Raw genomic sequence first — 12,239 nt, 5'->3', positions numbered from 1 at the left:
CAGCGCAGTGTGCACGTCGTGAAGTTAGTTGCAATTTAGCCTGAAATAAAACCTGCGAGACTGTTTCTTCGGAAACGACTGTACTGAAGTCGAACAGTTCTCGCAATAGCGAGAATATTTGATCTTGCGTCGCTGTAGATTAAATTACAGGAATAGCCACCGATTACTTCTGTAGAAATATTGTTTTCCGTTCCGCAAATGGAAATACCGTATATACATAGGTATAGATATGAGTAATATATATAAATGCGTATAAGCTGCTTGTCACACCGGCTTCTTTTCTTCTTACTTTTTAACATCTTCACCGATACCAGAAAAGTATTGTTTTCAATCAAAAATCACTTTTTAAAATTTTCATGAATCTTTGCGTTTTCGAATGTGTAAAATCCGAAAAACAGGTTTTCAAAGAAATTTCGGCCTGTCTGTCGGTCCGTTTAACAAACTGCCGCGATAATCTTGGAAACGGCTCGTTGAATAAATCTAAAATTTGCAGGATTTTATAACCAAATAATGTGCATGAAAAATTGCCGTGTCCCGTTTGATTTTAATTTCCAGTTCTACCGGAAATGAACCGATTTTCAATGTTCAACCGACAAACCTACACTTTATTCCTTTTATTTCTTTTTCAAAATGTTCTTCCGAGTTTATTTATTTATTTTCAAGAATCTGGTATAAATATTTTGTTAGTTCAGTCCTGTAAGTTCTAGATTTTTCATCCATCAGTTTTCGAGATCATCGCGGAAGTTTGTCAATCGGACCGACAGACTCTTCCCTCATCACGGCCACGAAGAGTATCCCCGCCCCCCCCCCCCCCCCCCCCAAAAAATCTGCCTCTCCAGCTTGTCTCCTATGATTCTATGTTAAAATATACAGAATGAAAACCGACAAAAATAAAAAGAAAAAAGAAAGAAATTAATAACAGCATCGCTGGTATGCAACCCTTGGGTGACCTCGCCGCGGACAAAGACTGCGCAGTACGAAACCCACGGAGAACGAGAGTGCATATATGTATACAGCATAAAAGAAAGGGAAAAACACCCGAATCTACGCGTTAGAAGTAAAACGAAACCACAGCGGTCGACGACCGCCGCCGCTGATGCATATTCGTACCAGAGCGGATGAGGCGTAATCGCATCCTCTCCGGTCGTCTAATTGTAACCCTGGAAAAAACAATACCCAATGCTCACCGACGACCGGCCGACGTCGCCGGGGGTTAAATGGTGCCTACTTTACGGGATGAGATCGATTCCTCCCTCGGCTTATCGCGCGGCTGGTTATGCGTCGCAGAGGGTCGTCCACCACGGTGGAAATACCCTCGTCCTCCGTGTGTGGGGGCGTCCTGCTCGTTGTTGTAGTCATAGTCGGACGGCGACGAGGGAGAGAACCGGCATTGTTGGGCGGAGAGGAGACGCGGGAATTGTACGACCGACGCCAGGCACCGCGGCGCCCAGGCGTCTCCGACGCCGCCGTCGCCACCAACACCGCCGCAACCGTAGTCGCCGCGGTTCGAGCCATTACCTTACTTATGAGGAGGAGCTCTGGTGTAGCTGCGGAGTAGGTCGAAACGAATCAAAACAAGCCATTCTTATGGTAAAATCATTCCTCTGCGCGAGCCCTCGTTCTCCAGGGCGATCTTACTCCGCCGGATCATCGGATCTTGATCTGAGAATTACTGAAAATAATCCATTTTCCATCAAATCGAATATTTTTCAAACACGATTATTTTTACTCGTTATCGGTTTATCGCTTTTCACTCCAATGAACGATGCGATACAATATCAATTTGTGTGATTAAAGTATCAATTGTTACCGTTGTCTTACTTACTGAGTACACTTTTCATATAACGAGTGAAGGATAAATGAATATTTTCACCTGAATTAAAAAATATTGCGAATGAAACTGTAAATTATCAAAAAACTTGTTTCGCTATTAAAACTGCATACTGAAATTTACGAAATTTTGGTTTCAAAAGCACCGTTTCAAAAACAATACGTAATAATCGATCGATCGATTCATTTTTACCGATTCAATCGACTTGTGTTCGATTATTTTTGGCTTAGTGACGCCCGATGCACGCGTGCTGCCTACAATTCGTACATGTCATAGGATGAAAGTATTGCGAAAATCGCGAGGGGATTTTTTTTGCTGTCAATATTTGGTTGATGCCGCCGCGCCGTTCAATTTACCACATGGAATTAATTCTGCATTGCAGTAATAACTTTACTACGTTTTGCTAACATTACTGCAAGATATCGTAATGCCTATTTTTTCAGTTTTGCAGTCAACACTTCAAGGCGCTATAGTTACCGGAATAAATTCTTGTGTTGAACTGTATAACAGAAATTTCTTATCGTTTCGATTCCTTTTGTTTAAATTTGTTCTTCAAATTGCCTATGGTGCGAAATAAAAGCAACGCTGCGGAACAATCTACTTTCTAGTGACGCTCAATTGTACTCACATGAAGCATTTGGAATTGTCAGTAAATGAAAACAGACTTTCCCAAGTGGATGAAAAAAAGGAATACTAGGAGATGTTCGTTGAACTTGAAATAAGAATTATTTTTATTCGCTGCAATTAGAATCATCATAATATATTCCACAGCACATTTACTGTTCAATCGACCTGATCTTTTATAACAAGCAGAATACACAAACTGCACATTGCAGATACGAACCGCTCATGTTTGTTCAGAAATCAATATAATAAGATACGTCGTTAAACGTATAAACTTTGATTCTCGGCTTGACTTACGATGAATAATACACTGTTGGACAATTCAATGTACCTTATATATACACACCGTATAAGCTATCCCCATCCATGATTAATTCCGAAGAATTGTAACGACGTTCGTTCCAATCAGACCAATAGGAATAAAACATCGCAATAATAGCTACGAGGAATTTTTATCCACCTATTACCTAAAAACTCTGAAAATCTCGCCGAATGAGTATTGCCCAGTCGATGTATCCAACTTGTGATAGGCTGGCACAAAAACTTATGATTGCCTGTTAAAATCCCAAGGTCTGAAATTCTGTCGCGAAGTTAATTTGCGTTCCATTACTATAATAGTAAAATGACAATTGCGGCAGTTGGTGTGTTTTCGAGTCACGTGGGTCCATTTAACAATAAGTTATTCCAACCACGTACGACCGGGTTTTTCATCTTCCATTTATTTCGCATACATAAGTATCCTTGGGAGTGGTCGTTTTTTCTTCAAAGTTGAATGACCCGCCTGGGGGAGGGAAATTGAGGGAAGTAGAACAGTGCACAGAATTGATGGTATCTTTCGTATCGCTTCAACATCCGGTATCCTGTCCGAGCTGTTACTTTTGTGATTCAGGATTCAGTATTTCAGACCGTGATGGTGGGTGCGTACTAATTGTATGACTTATATGACAATTCCGAATCACGTAGGTTCTTCGAAACCTGCAATGGCGTCTCTGCGTGAGAACCACTTGCCGAATTGAGTCAGGAAGAAATCGGAACGAAAATCAGCGCTAGTAGAACGTACGTAAAAGCTCCGGGTTGTAGGATATTCGTGTGAAAATTCGTTCGAGGAATATCTCGACTCCCGATCCTCCGGACGACCCCTCCAAATTACTTGTCTGGTTATATACGATATACTGTCGAGGGTGAACTGCCGTAACTCTGAAAAACTTATCTGAAACAAACAAGAGAGGAAAATCGTCCATGCCGCAGCTCCGGCAGGAAAAATATTTTTAAAAGGCGTTGGCTACCATCAGCAGCCTGCAACAGACAACGTGTTGCGTGCAATCGATGTGAAAAGAGGTTGGGTACGGATTCTGCATGCACGGCAATATTTACTGAGTAATGTAACATGCCGATAACGTCGTCGGGATGCGACACATCTGTGCTCGCAAATATTTACAGTTTTTTTTACTTAACCCAATTAAAGTTACGTACGTCTAAGTAGATTTGTGCGATCACGAATAGCAGGAACTTCGAACCTTATTGAAATTATCATCAGGGACATTGTCAATACGAGGTACCAAAGTTGGCGAAAATTCGACTATCATTTGATTTGTTAAAGTCGACGTAACGTCAAGAGATGAAAAATTCCACTCGGAGTCATATGTCATCAATATGCCAACCATTTTAGTCGATGGATGTACCTACTCAAAATCGTCAGGATCAAGACAACGCCTGGACGAAAATTCGACATCGCGTAGAAATCGCTATGATGAAAGTCATGGGATCAAAAAATCTGGTAATTATCGAAATATCAACGTTTCATGCGAGTATTTTTTGATGACGACAAGTCAATTTATAATCGATTTCTATATAACTGTTGACTGTGAATTGACAACCTAGCGGGTATTTGTAAACGTATTGTTTACACGTATACGATTATTGGCTTCAAATGCGCCTTTTTCGACAGTTTCCAATCGGTTGACTATTTTCTGCCGATAATAAGCCAAATATACCTACGAGTTGACCGTGCGCTACTTGGGTAGCGATGCGAAATAATCGGCACGATTCAGTTGCTTATAACCGCGGTGTTATTTGTCACGATTAAGAAGGTTCGCGAGTTAGGAACCAATACTTTTTCATTCATTCTACCAGCACTCGATAGTAGATAAGGAAAAAAGAATAGTTAAACATTAGTGTTACACTTCTAGCATTTTTAGAACAATCGTCGTGGGTATTTATACGAATGTATTTCATTTGACAAACAATGATTGTCAATGTGCGACCATATAGAAATTAAATTAACGAAATATTATATATTATAGAAGTATTGTAAAGTAAATGAAGAACCTTTCGCCAAGGGACGGAATAAGTTCTGCGGGAAAAGGGCGCGCCAGAAGACTGTGGTTTACGATACGATTGAGTTGGAACTTCCTCGTATTCGCGCGTACCTCGGTATATTACTACCGTATTACATACCATCGCGTGGAAACATCCATTTCTCCATCAACTACTCAACAGGAAATTCTTATCTTATTCACGAGTTTGCGTTCGCAAGTGCCTTTCTATCGACTCGCCAACATCGTAGTCACAATCAGTCCGGTATGAATGACTGCGCCGCAATCTCTGTTTTAGTTAAGTGCGAGCAGCAAATGTACTATAAATAATGATGTTTGTCAATTTCTCGTAGTATCGCATCTCAGAATCCGTTAAAGACGCAATAGAGGCATAATACAAACCCAATCAATTTTCTGGCAAACGTATATGTAGGGATGACCTCAGGAGTTTGAGAGAATCGAAGTAATAGCCGTTAAGACGACGGGGAATCGCATTTCTTTGTTTAGTGAGATCGCTTATCGAGCTGCATGCCCGCGGTAATTCAAGCGAATGACTTCCGGCTGTAATACCGACGGATTATAGCGTCGTGATCGCTGTCTTTTTGCCAAACGCATGAATTGGAAACTCCTGGCAGCCGTACAACGGCTGCCGAAGCCCCAAAAGCATCGGTTCTTAAATTTCCCACGCCGACTGTAAGCTTTACCCGTTCAACGAACATTACGTACCTGTTAGGAGTGTAAGTTTAGCCGTAACTGAAAAAAATTTCATATGCTATACGTGGTCACTAAGAAATTTTCAGCAAAATTAATATCGTTGCAACGACTGTTTGAATACTGGTATAATTACAAGAAGATAGTTCTCAACACATTTTCTGCATAGATTGCAACGTTATATCTGTTGGTTCGGATGACTGCATTTTTTCAGTTAACAAAGCTTTAACATCAATTTATTGCAATACTTACAAGAAAAAAATATAGTATGACTGGCCATAATCAAAAATAACAGTTACACATGCCATATTTTCTGATTACAGTTGCAAAACACATTTTCATTTAGACTCCCAGGAATATATATGTATATTTCGGTTTTCTAGTATGTGGTAGTCGCAATTATGATTATCTCTCGAGGCAATAATAATTACTGAGAGTTAGTTTGAAACTCGATTTAATTTTTTTTTTTTTTACATTTAGTTCTTGTTTGCTTGGCAGAGCGTCGCACGGTCACATTATACCCAGATCTAATGCGATGTGTACTAAGTTTTTTATTTTCTTTGTTTTTCTCGATGTTGTAAACCTCGACGACGAAGCCGCCAGTCCGCGATAAAACGGGTGAAACTGCCGTCAGAACAGGATTTTCAGAGAGTTGGGAACGTTTGCTTTTGCCGAGGGGTGCTGACGAGGGGTTGAAGAGTGAAGGATAGTGGCGACTGGCAGGCGCCGCTCGTCTGCGACCCAAATAATAACAGCTATAGTGCCGAACGTACATCGTACTGAACCATTTCTCTCCCCCTTGTACAGATCGACGTGCACACAAATGCATTACGCAAACATAGCTGCCCAACCTGCATATTACAAGGCATTGGTCATATTGTCTGCATATCTTGTAACATAATATCTACGCGAGTAAATTTAAGCATCAGTAGAAGCAGTTTCCGCACACACAACGTGAAATCGGACTGTGAAATAACAACTTCTTTCATACCGTTCCAACCTCCAGTAACACCGATACGAATAATGGCTTTAGGCGTACCATAAAATTAAGTAATAAGGATAGATATGTATCACTGTTTACTACGTCTCATAGTACGTTCTTCGTGACTACATTTTTTTTTTTGGCACGGAAATAATTTAACTCTCCGCACGTACGTTATTACATATGCATTCCCAGAGAAACTATAGGAAATTTTTATGTTCCACATCGGAACGATAAAAATTTTGGACGTAGTACGCATCGCCCTACTTCTCTTTCCGTGCGTGCGGCGATCGGTCAACCGTGCATACGTGCGTGCGTGCGATTGTTACAGTAGATTAAAAAACACATGACGATTGTCGGTGGTGTGTGCGTCCAGTAATAGTGAACGAGGATCAATGGCGTCTTTCTTTGTTCACGGATGGCGTAACCCAACACCTTCCAATGCCAGGTGCGCCTGGCGAACGCAATTGGTCAAGCGTATAGGTGGTTGCGTAAAGAGGGCAACGTTCTTTTTTGTATTACGTTATACTCTGTTTCATTTTTCTACGTCGTTTTAACGCGCCGTGCCGATATTGTGCTGCATGAATTACAAGTATTTTGTTAAACCGTAGAGAGGTTAATAAAGTTCTACGCAGAAATCAGCAATTGTCGAATAATTTTTGCAGCTATAAACCCGCGATTCACCGTCCAGGTCGGACAAACGTGAGGCCAACATGCAACTGATTAGTAGAAAGATTTTGGTAAAACCATTTGCTATCTCCGTTGGATGAGATTCGTATATTTAGATAATACGCATGCAGCAGGGAAAGGGGAATTCGGGTTAATATTCATGAAGCTCACAGGGCTTACCGCAGATTTATAGATAGTAATACTTTTAACAGAATCAATTCGAAAGTGGTAAAGTATGTTGGGGGACCGAGTCACGCACTTCGTAAAGTAAGCCAACGGACAAAACAAACGGTGGGTATAGTTGTTATTCCGTTTGAAAATATTAAATAAACAAGGCCGAGCTGAAAACTTTCCTTAGACAGCAGTACGTACGGTACCAGAAACAATGCGATGTGGAAGTCAACTCCACTTGATGCGAAACGATCCTTCCTATTGCCGCGGAAATTAGTCAGAATTAACACGGTTGCCTGACGCAGTGCAAAAGTCGTCAAGATCACTTAAGTCGGAAAGGTCGAACTTGTTAATATCAGAGCCGACATTTTTCGGACTGAAATATACACAAGAAAATACGATTCCAACCTGGGACCAATTAGCAAAGACTTCGTGTAATTCATCGTGGATACGAAAGTGGATAACGAAAAGCCAACCCTGGAATGAAAATACGCTTTGTTATTATAGCGCCACGTGCATGTCTGGGTCGGTTACGCAAAAACTTCCCCTAAGTTCACATGCCATTCAATAACTGTCGTACAGCCATTTCTTGAAATAGGAACCCTCGTCTGTTGCCGGAATGCCCGATCGTTGGTTCAAACATTATCGCCGTTGAACACCCGCCCTGCAGAGTTCACCGAAAAACGAAAATTACTTTTTTACCCTTGGCGAGGGTCCAGCGAATGGTAACCCTCTTTCGTTACGACATGATGAGGTCGTGCCGCAGGGGGTCATAGTGGTCTCTGATACGGTGGGGGAACAATACCGTCAATGGTACCGGCAGTGGGTGTGATAACGTGACTTCATTCTTGTACTGGAAGCACTTGTCAGCTCTGCGCACTTGCTGTAATAACATGAGAACCAATTCAGTACCGCATCATGAAAGGAAACCGACAGTCGATAAAAAGAGCATACTGGTTGACTTCATCCAACGTTGGTATACCATATGCTGGTCGCTAATTCTACATGGGTGCACTTAGATTTTGAGGGATTATAAAATAGCGACTCTGTCTCTAAAAAAGGTATGTTTAAATTCTAAAGTTTAAACCCCTCTCACCATAATTCACTTTGACTTACAGTGGTTGATATGGCATCGAAATCGCCCGATAACCCTTTCAGTCACGTAATTCATTCATTTTTTTTTTTTTTTTTTTTTGGCACGGAAGTACAATTATATGTTTCCTATGTATTTTCCGACGCTAAATGCGAATCTGATACTAAATATTTAATAAAACTGAAAAGACCTCTATAATGGGCTGAATAATCCACATTGTTTTACAAAGTGTTCTTGAATGAGATTTATATGAATATTTATTTTGATACAGTATATGATTTTAGGCCGAGAGTAAGTGCAACCCCCAAAACTGTCTACATGCACCTCTAATGAGGGTAAAAACTACCCCTATGCATCGAATTTTGTAAATTTAATGGCCATTCTGAGATGTCTGTTTGGTACCCAATGAATTCCGAGCGTTTTTAGGATACGTTTACTAACAAATTTCTCAGCTAACGAATTATATTCATGAAAGTACGTTTTTTTTTTGCATGAGTTTATTTATAATAGTTATAAAAAATTGTGGATTAACAAAAAATTTTGATCATTGTAAAATTTAAGTAGTTTTTTACCTGAAAGAGGAAAAAAATCAAGGTTTTTGCATGGAATATGTATAAAAAAATGACAAAAAAACTATATTGGCATCTGCGACCGAAAGGGTTAAGTAACACCTACCGTATAACATCCTATGATATCATTTACGCAGTGAAGCAGTTGATAAAAACCTACTTGAGTCCCACACTAAATCCAAAAACTATTCTCACCTAGGTCCATGCCGATCACCGATCAATTGTTAAGATTTAGTTGAAGGTACTCGACATTGGCAATCCCACATTTATCGTGGAGAAGGAAATAATAGGAATACGTACTGCGGAATAACAAACTTTGAACTGTAATTCATGAAATGTATCTTATACGTGCGAACGTTTAACCGACATAGCTATTTTTTCACGGTGATGTGGATCAAAGCGTGATGATCCGCATAAGCAAGAGCTCGAATAAAATTGCACTGATGAGAGGTAGGACATTTCATTATTCTACTAATTTCAAAGCAACTGTTCAAATATATAATAAGGGAAATCATAAACAATTCCACAACACCTACTCATGTGCGGTGAAAGACACTCGGACACCGCATAGACAGGCAAGCGAGCAGGGTCTGAAAGTCGCTCTGAAATAATAAACGACTGTTCCTCCTACACATAATAAAGAAGTTTATCCTTTATATAGTTTAGCCGCAGCCTCGAATCGTTCTACTTTCGGACTTTGTACTCGTCGAAAATACGTAACTATTGATAATCAAATGTCATAAGCTGCAGAACGCAGTTCGGTCGCTATAATCACGTGAATCGTGTCAGGGACTGTAGTCCTGGAACAGCTTGAGCAGCGTGCCGTTAATCAAATCAATTAGAAAACCACACGTTACAGATCTCTAAAGACACTCTGAAGGTAGGCTGGCAGAGATTGGCGAAAATGCATTCGAACCTGTTAAAATCAACGACCGTTCTCCGCGAGTAGGAACGAAATACGACAACGTAAATCTCGAAAGAAAAATTCTCTGCCAATGATCTTCTCATTGAAGTAGTGTTGAGTAATTTTGTCTAGAGATATTTTGAATCTCATCAACCTGCGCCACCTCATCGTACAATATGTTGAACGTGCCGCTGATAGTAATCCCTCCATCCATCCGTCATTACAGCTTCCAGACAAAAATGTTGGGTCATCAAGTGTCCTTTGACAAGGTGCGGCCATGCAAACTGCACTGAATACGCACGACGCATTATAAGCGGATGTTATTCACGGCTCACGGCTGAAATCACTTTCTGATACAGATCCCAGTACTGTTATAACGATCTATTATAGCTGCAAAGTGGTGTTACGTGACGTTCGCGAAGCAGATCGCATACAAACACGATCGAAACTGCTTTACAATTTTGTATTAAAAGCTTAAATTGGACTAAACATACGGATATTTACTGCAGAGAATTTAGTCACAGTGCTGGATTTAAACTTTCAATGCGTGGTACCATTGCAGTTATTCGTAATCAACCGCTATGTTGCACCATGTACAGAGGCACCAATAACAAGCCATTGGGACTTCTGCTTCCGGGTGAATAAATTCGTATTCCAGTATTGGGGGCTGAGAGCGATGCGGTACAGGTGAAAAATTTTTACGATATTCGACAGACGAGATGGTATTTTGTATCTTTCATCCTCAAACGTTTTGTCATACGCTATTCAAACCGCTGGCTAGCTACATGCGTATTATACGTGTACCAAATAGATGTCCTCCGTTTCTAATTCGGCAAATGTCACGAGACGTTAATATCAGTTTTACATGTGTCGCGTTACCAGTCGGACAAGTTCACCCATACGCATACAAGTTGCGACGGTACCTACTGTACTGGATGCGTGGGAGAGGCAGGGGCAAACACGAGTAGAAGCAATATTAGGAGCAGGAGGTCAGTTAGCTTGGCTATTAATAATATTTAACCGTTTCTTTACTACGTCGACGTGCGTTTCCGTGTATCACGTGCGTTCATATATGCGTGCACGTACGCCGCTGGCTGCTCCGCAGGAAAAGAGACATTATTCACTTGCAGTACCGACTCTAAAGCTGCGAGCCACCAATTTACAAATTAAATTCCATTTGATGATAGAACATAGGTAACGTTTTACATTCTAATACCCGTTCCCTGCAAATGTGATCCTTGAGTCCTCCTCATTTCGGGGTACATCTTTCCTGTTTTCGTGTTAACAGTATCGTCGGTATCATTTGAGTCATTCATAATCCTTCAACTCCATATGCCGAGAGTTATATATGACCATTCTGGTTTATCGCGGTACATCGGGACAACCGATAATTAAACGAAGACTATCTACACCAGGGCATTGGTATAATCTTATCAGGCACGATCCTTAGTAAACGGAGTGCCTCGTACATTTGCAATAGATAAAAACCTCGGATTGAGGAAAAATCCTGTGGCACGTTTTTCCACTTAAAAAAGAGTTAACAAATATTTTTAGAAACTAATGTACATAAGCACGGATTTCTTCCGAACAAGATTATGGTCGAATCGCTGAACTGATTTTGATGAAATTTGCGCGGAACAATGTTCCTATCACAAACTTTATCACACTTCCGATTTCGAAACAGCAGTTGCTGAGTCAATTGTTTTGTCGATATTTAAAATCAGATATCCGGCAAACCGGCACTGTGTCATCGTGCAAAAAAGCCAAGAGTCTGTCTCGTTTAATGGTACCAATTTGAAAGATGAGCTGAGGAAATAGGATACGGTCGTTCAATGCTTTTTTCTCATGAAAAGGCCACGTTCGCGAAACCGAGTTGTAACTTACACTTACAGGATCGCATCAGCAAGAGCCATGTATTCACGTGCAGATTTTCGGTGCTGCGAATACACAAATGGGCTCGTCGGTCAAATTACAATTTTGGGCGTTAATCGAAAAATGCATACGCGCTCACGTTCGTACCGGTATACATACGTGTACAATGCATTGAGAGCTGCTGAATCGTATTCAGCTCGTTCATATCCTTTACTTTAATACAGAAGGTTGACTTTTAAATTCCGCTCACGCACCATTGATCATTTTGTTCAACTGCGAGATAAAAATAAAACTTCATTGCGGTCAGTTTATGTAAAGTGACCCTCAGCAGTGTATGGTTGATCTGCTGAAAACTTTCCTATTCAGATACACACTTGCGTGTACGTGCAGAGCATACATTCAATTCACAGTCTCAATTCATGATCCCATACATGTAAAGTGAAAACTCGTTTAGGTATACGTTTTTCCAAGAGTATGGCATTTATGACGTATAATTGA

Source organism: Neodiprion fabricii, chromosome 1 (genome assembly GCF_021155785.1).
Source record: "Neodiprion fabricii isolate iyNeoFabr1 chromosome 1, iyNeoFabr1.1, whole genome shotgun sequence".
NCBI lineage: Eukaryota > Metazoa > Arthropoda > Insecta > Hymenoptera > Diprionidae > Neodiprion > Neodiprion fabricii.
Note: the sequence above shows the minus strand (reverse complement) of the source record.